Genomic DNA, 9411 nt, shown 5'->3' on the forward strand with positions numbered 1-9411 from the left:
CCAATAAGTGTTAACATAACCTCTTTTTGTTAACTTGTATAAAAATAGCAGATAACTTAGGAGCTAAGAAATATGCAGTCTTTATTTAAAAAAAGAAGAAAAAAAAAAAAGAAACCTTCGGGTCCATAAGCATCCAGATTTCTCAAGAGAACTTAAATTTCACCACACAAATAGGCTAAACTAGATCGAGTTAAGCATTACTGTGCTTACTGTCAAACACATCAGCCAAAAGGATTGCCTTTTCCTTTGTACAATGAGTACATGAGGAATTTTTACATCTACACCAAAAAGTGCAGATTTAAAGATAGTCCACCCCATATTTTCTACGGTTGTACAACAAAGGGCTTCTTTTATGGTTGAATTATATTCCTTATCAGTTGAAGTATAAGCTCTCTGAGCAAAAGTTCTTAGCTGAATATAGTTATTACAAGTCAAATCTCATCTGTTATCCTTACACAGATGATAGGACCAAATCATCATTGAACCAAGATTTGTTTTACACACAATACTTTAGCACACGAGAAAGGATACGCCTTTTAATTGTGTTGACCAAATTTTCATTCAATAAAACAAGAGCTCAACACTATTATACAATTGTGACCAATGCAAGGTAAATGAAAATCACTCAAAATGCCATTCCAGTCTGCTTGAGATTTTATATAAATCTTACAAGGATATGATAAATCAGGGACAGGGCTCTCATCTCTCACTACTAATGAAATGAAGGCGTGATCAAATGTCCAAGTTGGAGAACCATCCTTATTTATTATAACGCCAGGGGCGTCAGTGTATACTAGGTCTAAGCAGTTACCTTATCTGTGAGTAGCTTCACTTATGATTTTCTCATAACCGGATTAAGAGGCAAAGTTCAAAGCTGTTAAGCCATAGTGAACAGTAAGACAAACAGAATCTAACTGCTCCCTATGGTGAGCATTGGAATCACCAACGAAAGCAAAAGAGGCGTTTCTATCCACTTCTTCTTTCTTAGCAATAATTGTAGAAATATAATCGAAGATAGAATCATTCATGTCTTGATTCCTGTAGATCAAATACAAATTGAAGCTGTTATGCCTGCCACAAGCTGTTATTACCTAAATATCCTTACATCTATATCCATAGCAGGACTTAATGTGAAGCAGGGTAATCAGTCCTAATATACACTGACATTTCCCTTTCCCTAAGGATGGCATATCCTTTAGAAATTACTGGTTTCTTAAAACAAATACTAAGGAGCTCAGATGAGTGCCTCATATGAGAAAACAAATCTTATGAACGTGAAAGAATATCATACTATATGAACGCAACTGCAGACCACACATTGCAATATAGTAGACGACACTGGCGAAGCCTAGGGTGTACTGGTCCTGGACTTCATTCAATGCTTGCAAACAAGGTAAGAATTAAAAGCAATAAAAAGGATTCATCATACTGAAAACTAACTTAGGAATAATGATAAAAAAACAATATGTACATAGATATATATAAAGTGAATGATATAACCCATAGAGTAGAGCTAAAAGTCGGATAAAATTGCTCAACAATGCATAGCCGACATATCATGCATGGCTATGCACACTCCATGTAGCCACTTCAACTGAAGGGAGGACAGTAAAGATGGTTTTAAAATAAAGTACTTGTAAGGAAGATGAAGAAACTGATAAAGCAAAGACAACCTGTTGATAAACCCAGGCAGCCATGGGCCATCTATTAAGCATGCCCAACACGATTTCAAATAGAAAAAAAAGAGGAAGAGAATATAGAATAATGTGCCTGAGTGTACTCTCAAGCAAGAGAAGTTTAACCCAAGACGTGGAAGACAATGGTTCAAAGACTGGGGCACAACACAAGACCAGAGAACAATGGTTTGATTTGGCAGATTTATTCTTGTTTAAGAGCTGCTTACCATAGCTTAAAAGTCTCTTCTACCCTTACCTAGAGGAAAGTAGCCACTGAACAATTAGTGCAGTAGTAAATCTCTTTAGTGAAGAAGAATTATTTTGTAACCTCAATGTTGTCAGGTATATGAGGACAGGGGAGTCTGTGAAAAGAATAGGCCAGAATATTCTGTGTATGAGTAGGTAAAGGAAAATGAGCTGTAACCTGAGAGGGGGATTCAATGTAGTATTGTCTGGCTAGTCAAAAGACCCAATAACGTTAGCGGTATCTTAATGGGTGCCTAGTGCCTTGGCCAACATGCTACCTTTAAATATGATGGTGCCGTGCAATACTTTTTTTTTCTTATTTAGTAGAGGTAACAAAAAATAAATAGTCTTCATCTCTATAGATATAAGATTTTGAGTAGTTATGTTTTAAAACAATAATTAATCAACAACAATTAAGGTGAAAAACTCTTGAATATAGTTTGTACATATGTGAAACCAGAATCCTATAAATCGATTTATTTTTTAAGAAAATTATTATTAAATCACTTCAGCTTTTTTGGCATAAACAGGGTATCATAATCTAAATCATTTTCATAATTGATGTAAAGCACTAATGTCCTGAATATTCCATTATTGTTCTAGGACTGATTATAAACATTTCCATTATTAACACATATATACGTCTATAACAGAATAAAACGAAAATAAAAAGACCTATTTGTAATTTTTTGTTGAACATATATTTATACACTCAGTAAGGCTTTACCTCCGACGCGGCGATATCGTAGAAGAGACGTGTTCAGAAAGCGATTTTACACCGAGCGAACTTATCTGACCTTGATCTATATACTTTCAAGGAAGCGAATTCGTTCCTTAATGGAATGAAAATACTTCTGGATCTCAATTCCTGCGGTGATACCGGAGAAGATGAGACTCGAGGACTAGAAATGAAACCAATCAAAAGGACGAAGACCAATAACTTCAGCCCGTATGCCCTGGGAAATTCTTGTTATGCCAGCCAGAGAGAGAGAGAGAGAGAGAGAGAGAGAGAGAGAGAGAGAGAGAGAATGATATGGATATGACGAGTGGGAATGGCGATTTAAACCGATAGAAATAACAAGTTTAACCATTTGTTCAACGTTGGTAGAACCGATTGAAAACACCGTAGTGATATCGGATGTCATCGAAAATGGAAGAAATCTTTAAAGGTTTCAAGGTTTAAAGGTCGTTCTTGAATAACAGAGGAAAAGGACAGTCACGATGATATAGAGACTGACCATATATACTTATACGGTACACACATATATACAGTACATATATATATATATATATATATATATGTTATATATATATATATATACATACATACATTTATTTATATATATACCTGTATATATAGTATATATATATATATATATATATGTATATATATATGTATATATATATATATATATATAAATATATATATATATATATATACAGTATATTTATATAGTATATACACACACACACATATATATATATATATATACACAATATATATATACTCTATATATATATATATACACAATATATATATACTCTATATATATATATATATATATACATATATACATACAGTATATATATGTATATATATATATGATTATATATAATATATATTTATATATACATATATACAGTATATATATATATATATATATATAAATTTACATATACATATATATAAAGTATATGTATATATATATATATATATATGTGTGTGTGTGTGTGTGTGTGTGTGTATGTCCCATGTCCACAGGTAATGAGACATCGGAACATGGGTTTTTTTCACTTTATTACAAAAGGTTCGAAAGTACTCTGTACAACACACACTCTCAGGCGAGCGACTTGTCTCACAGAAAGCACAAAGGCAACTAACTACCCCTCGCTATCAAAATGCATTCTGCTACAACAACATAACAACATGCTGAGTTATATGTTTTGTGGAATTCTCATGATTATAGAATTCATTTACCTCGACGTACAGCACATATCTTCTTACAAGAATTAGGACATTAGGACAAGTTCCTCACTCCGGGAAGAGGTGCGCACTTGCCCTCACTAATCTATGATATATGGAGGACTCTCCAACCTGGAATAGGCATGGCATGTACTAAACAGAAATGCAACATAAAATATACAAATATAGAAATCACCCCCAAAAATAACACATCTTCCACAAAAAAATTAAAAATTAGATATTTCATGTAAAAATGTACACAATACAATATAAATAATTCCACTTATTTCTTCTTAAGACCTCAGCAACTAAAATACAGAATACCTAATGTGAAAAAAAAAAAAAAAATATCAACATCATTCTTACGCAACCTCATCAATAACCTCCTCTGGTTGAGGGCAATACCGAATTTTTGGCAAGACAGGGTTACGAATAGATATTCCTTTATCACTTGATTTTACTTGTCTGGGTTTACGGCACAATTTCGCAACGCAACTCATCACCACCTTTTCGCCATTTATTTAAGATCACTACTACACTTGCACTTGCAACTATCAACCGTTGTCTCCTAGCCGTTTTCCCGAGAAAATCATTCGTCTTCCCACCCTTCTCATATATTATTAAGTATAAGATATTCACATCAGCACATTCTCTAACACTGCCTATCCTCAAGGCTGAGCCCAAATCCCGCACCCACTTGCCATTCCCAGCAACCAGGAATCATATAAGTACGTGAATATTACAGCCTCCGCCTGACAGATCTCACCTGACCTATTTACCCTCTGATTGTTTTCACTCAACATAATGTCATAGGTATTGCCACACTCAGCAAAATTACAACACTTTATGCATACATTAAGCATCAACATAAGAACACATGGTTATCATCAAGTTTATTGAAAACACGTTAAAAGAAGAATTGAGGTCTGTTCAAACAACAACAACAGCAAAGGAAAAAAAAATTATACTCAACTTGATGAATGTCACGCATGCAGGGGTTAGGAGGAACAACTTGATTGACACTTTTGAAAACTAACTCTTCAGGCACCACATGTATGTGTGCCATTAATAATGCATTGTATCACAACCAGGGTAGATTTAACCATCTTTATTCGGTACAGACCCAAATACGCTGGCTCCAGTTTGTGTTTCCTAGGTTGTAATCAGTTTAAGTAAACACGATCGCCCACAAAAACTTTTACCGGTGCGGTTTTTAACCGACCATCATACTTTCAGCTGTGTTTTTCATTAGCTCTTTTCAAAAACTTTTCAGTGGTGTTCATTACGCTCCTCAAAAGATTTAATGAATATACACAGTATTGCTCAGTTGAATAATTTGGCTATTATTGCGAATTAATGAGAACGTATATGGTAACACAGGGTCCTGTCCATACACTAAAAAGAAAGGCGTGTCCCTGAGCGAAGCATTATATACAATGCTCAAAACTAGCTCAGCTGTAAGAAGCATGGCGTGCCAATGAAAGGGGTCATCAGCAACTAAGTAACGAAAAATTCGGACTACTTCCCTATTTGGCAATTCCACTATGCCATTAGCTGAAGGCCTATATGCGGTCACTGAAAAGTGTTCAATTTTCATCAATACCGTGACCGGTTTCACCACCTTATTTATAAACTCGAGACCATTATCAGTTATCAAACTTTTGGGGCAACCAAACCTAGTAATGAAAGAGCACAGCACCTGGGCTAATGAATTCGCTGATTTATCCATCATTGCGTAAGAATGACTGTACCAAGTAAATGGATCGACAAATGCATATGTATACTTATGTTGTGTTAAACCAGTAGGAAATGGTCATATCACATCCATATGCACTTTATAAAATTTGATAGGAATCACAGGCTACTTTCTGGCTTCCGGAACAGTGTTTTTATGTTCTTTGAAACAGATACAAGCATAATAACCTTTCATAAAATTCTATATAGATTTTTTTCATTCCTAACCAAAAGAAGGATTCACGTGCTCTCCTTAATGCTCTATCAATCCCTAAATGCCCTGCATACGGACTTGCATGTACAATGTGGATAGCTCGATTAATTAAAGAGGGGGGAAGAACTACCTGTGCACAAAATTCCCCTCCCCTCCTCTCCTCATAAGCACAATATAAGATATAATTTTCTATAAGAAAAATTCTCACGAGGCACATTCAGAAAAGACGGATAACTCTCTGATTCCCCTTTAATCAGTGCTTGCAATCTTTCCATCCATTCCTCTTTTTTTCTGTCCCTCTCGGACTTCTTTTATGTCCCAACCCCCCAAGTCAATCACACCCGCATCATCAGGGAATTCATTCTGAACACCCCTGGTCATGTCCCCGTCTACCCACATATATTCACCTTCACCGCTCATATCTCCCCCCCCCCCCCCCCTCTCTCTCTCTCTCTCTCTCTCTCTCTCTCTCTCTCTCTCTCTCTCTCTCTCTCTCTCTCTCTCTCTCTCCGCTTCCGATTGCTCCTCCGGAGAATTCACATCCCGTTCTCTATTTTCTCTAATTTGATGGGGGTCTTCAATATTTTGGTTTCGTTATTCGTTCCTCTTTTCTGCCCTAGTTGTTACTCTTATTACTGCACCTCTAAAGAGGTCATCAGCTACCTTGTTAGCTTTACCTTCTATGTGGTGAAATCCTATTACATTTGTTCGATTTGGTACTTTGGTAGGAAGTTCTATTAACCATAATAATTACCTGGAACATAGATGAACAATTGTTAGTAATTATTTCTCAGCTGATCCCATCTGATGTCGTCGATTTTGGCTTGATGGGTAATAATACGTTGGTATTCTTAAAAATACATTTACTGTATAAAAGACTACATTGTACTCTGTTCACTCTGTGACAGCTAACTCACAAGTGTATGTGGAGCGTCTTACACAATCTGCCAAACCAAAACATTGCTAAACAAAAGAGCATCGCTCTGAAAAGACTTAAATCCTAAGGTAATCTCTTTGGCCTAAACAAACCTAAGGATGTATTTACTGTACATAATTCTTGTGAAGTTTCATCCATGGGAAGCTGTTGAAATTCTTGTCTTAAATCTAATTTAGAAAAAACACTGCATCCTGACATAGTTGCAAACTTGTCTTTCGGATTTGGTAAGGGATGTTGAGCTACTTGCAGTTGTGGATTTAACGTTACTTTGTAATCTCCACATAACCTAACCTGTCCACTTTCCTTCACAATAGGAACTAATGGTGTAGCCCAATCTGAATATGTAACCTTTTCCCAAGAACCTTCACTTTCTAATCTCCTGATTTCTGTTTCAACTGCACTTTTCAATGCATACGGTACTGGTCTCGGAGCAAAAAATCTAGGAGAACTGTCAGGTTTCAAAACTAAAATTGCCTTTGCGTTCTTTACTGTACCTATTTCATCTTCAAATACATCTTGAAACTCTGATATGATATTATCCATAGACATTTCATTTTTGTTTTCATCTTGTCTACCTGCAACCTTCAAAATACTAGGCCAATCTAACTTCAAATACTGTAGCCAATCTAAACCTAGCAAAGTTTGTCCATTACCTTTTACTACTGTTAATGGCATTCTCTCTAATTTCTGGTCTTTGTACTGTACTTCTACGTTCGAAGCACCTATTACCTGAATATCAAAACCATTATAACTTTTCAAAACTCTATTTGTACCTTCTAATAACAAATTAGGAATGCTTTTAGCCATTTTCTCAGACATAATTGATACATCGGCTGCTGTGTCAACTTGCATCAAAATTGGTTTACCATTGATGATTACTTCTACCATATGTGAAACGCAAAATCAGTTTCTGAACTAACCTGATTATCATGAACATTTTCCTCATTATTCTCTTGACCCATAGTATCAACTGTAGCATTTATTTTCTTTGAGTACTGTTTAGGAAATCTACAAGCAGTTGCAAAATGACCCAGCTTTCTGCAATTCTGGCATGTCTGTCCAGTAGCAGGGCATTTCTTTGCTTCGTATGCAAGATGATCAGTTTTACCACACCTAAAACACTTGGGTTTTTCCTGTTGTTTCTGTGTATAAGCCTGATTCTGATATTTATGAACATTAGTGTTAGGCACTTTTCTATGACTAGGCCTTGACATATTCCTTCTCTGATTCTCATTGGTTTTCCACTTAGAACGTACTGTATTAATTTTAGAATTTTCCATTCTATTGCTTGTAGAACTACCTATTATGTTACTTTGCCTATTTGATGTTTCTAAAGCTCTGCCTGTTATCAATACCTTTTCTAATGTTAAATCTTTATCTTGCAATAATTTCTTTCTTAGCTCTTCTGACGTGCAATGTGCAATTACTTGATCTATGATAACATTTTCTAACTCTAGAAATTCACATGAAACGTCTAAATTCTTTAGTCTAGTCACAAATGCATCTAAACTTTCATTTTCTTTCTGATAAGCCTGCGCTGAAAACTGGTATCTTTCAAAAAATTTATTGACCTGAGGAGCAAAATATGTGGTAAGAGCCTTAATTGCAGCTTCACTTGTGTCATCTGTAGGCTGCAAAGTCTTAAACACTTCCCGAACTTCCCTACCTGCTGTATGAAATAATAATGCCTTTTTTTGTGCATCCTTCATGTTCCCTAATGCTTCTAAATAAATCTTAAATTCCTCACACCACTGTTGCCATCGTGTTGCAACAAAATTAGGCTCAGCAGTGATGCTGAAACCTAGAGGGTGTTCGATATTAAAAGGCATTTTGTTTGCTTACCTTAATAACTGTGGTAGGTTAAGCTACGGTTCTGCAGTCACAAGTGTACTTCCTACCTACCCAACTTTAAATTTCACCCTTTTGTGTATTTGATGAAATTCCTATTCTGCTGCCGGTAAAATCTTCATTGGGCGATTTCACTCTTGTCCCCTGATGTACATAAGACCTTCTCTTGTGCTGGCCGTCCTTGTGCATAGGGTCCAATGCTTCTCCCTGCTTGCTTCTCCCTGCTTGTCCGTCGTCCTAAACGTCGCCAATGTTCGATTTGGTACTTTGGTAGGAAGTTCTATTAACCATAATAATTACCTGGAACATAGATGAACAATTGTTAGTAATTATTTCTCAGCTGATCCCATCTGATGTCGTCAATGTTCGATTTGGTACTTTGGTAGGAAGTTCTATTAACCATAATAATTACCTGGAACATAGATGAACAATTGTTAGTAATTATTTCTCAGCTGATCCCATCTGATGTCGTCGATTTTGGCTTGATGGGTAATAATACGTTGGTATTCTTAAAAATACATTTACTGTATAAAAGACTACATTGTACTCTGTTCACTCTGTGACAGCTAACTCCCAAGTGTATGTGGAGCGTCTTACACAATCTGCCAAACCAAAACATTGCTAAACAAAAGAGCATCGCTCTGAAAAGACTTAAATCCTACTCCAGTACAAAACTATAAAGAATCACATCCTATCTTTGAGGTAACCAACAAATATTTGAATCCTAATACCAAAACAAATCATTACTCTTATGTTTAAAGCATAACATGTCTTATTCATGCAATATTGCGCA

Source organism: Palaemon carinicauda, chromosome 9 (genome assembly GCF_036898095.1).
Source record: "Palaemon carinicauda isolate YSFRI2023 chromosome 9, ASM3689809v2, whole genome shotgun sequence".
Lineage (NCBI taxonomy): Eukaryota > Metazoa > Arthropoda > Malacostraca > Decapoda > Palaemonidae > Palaemon > Palaemon carinicauda.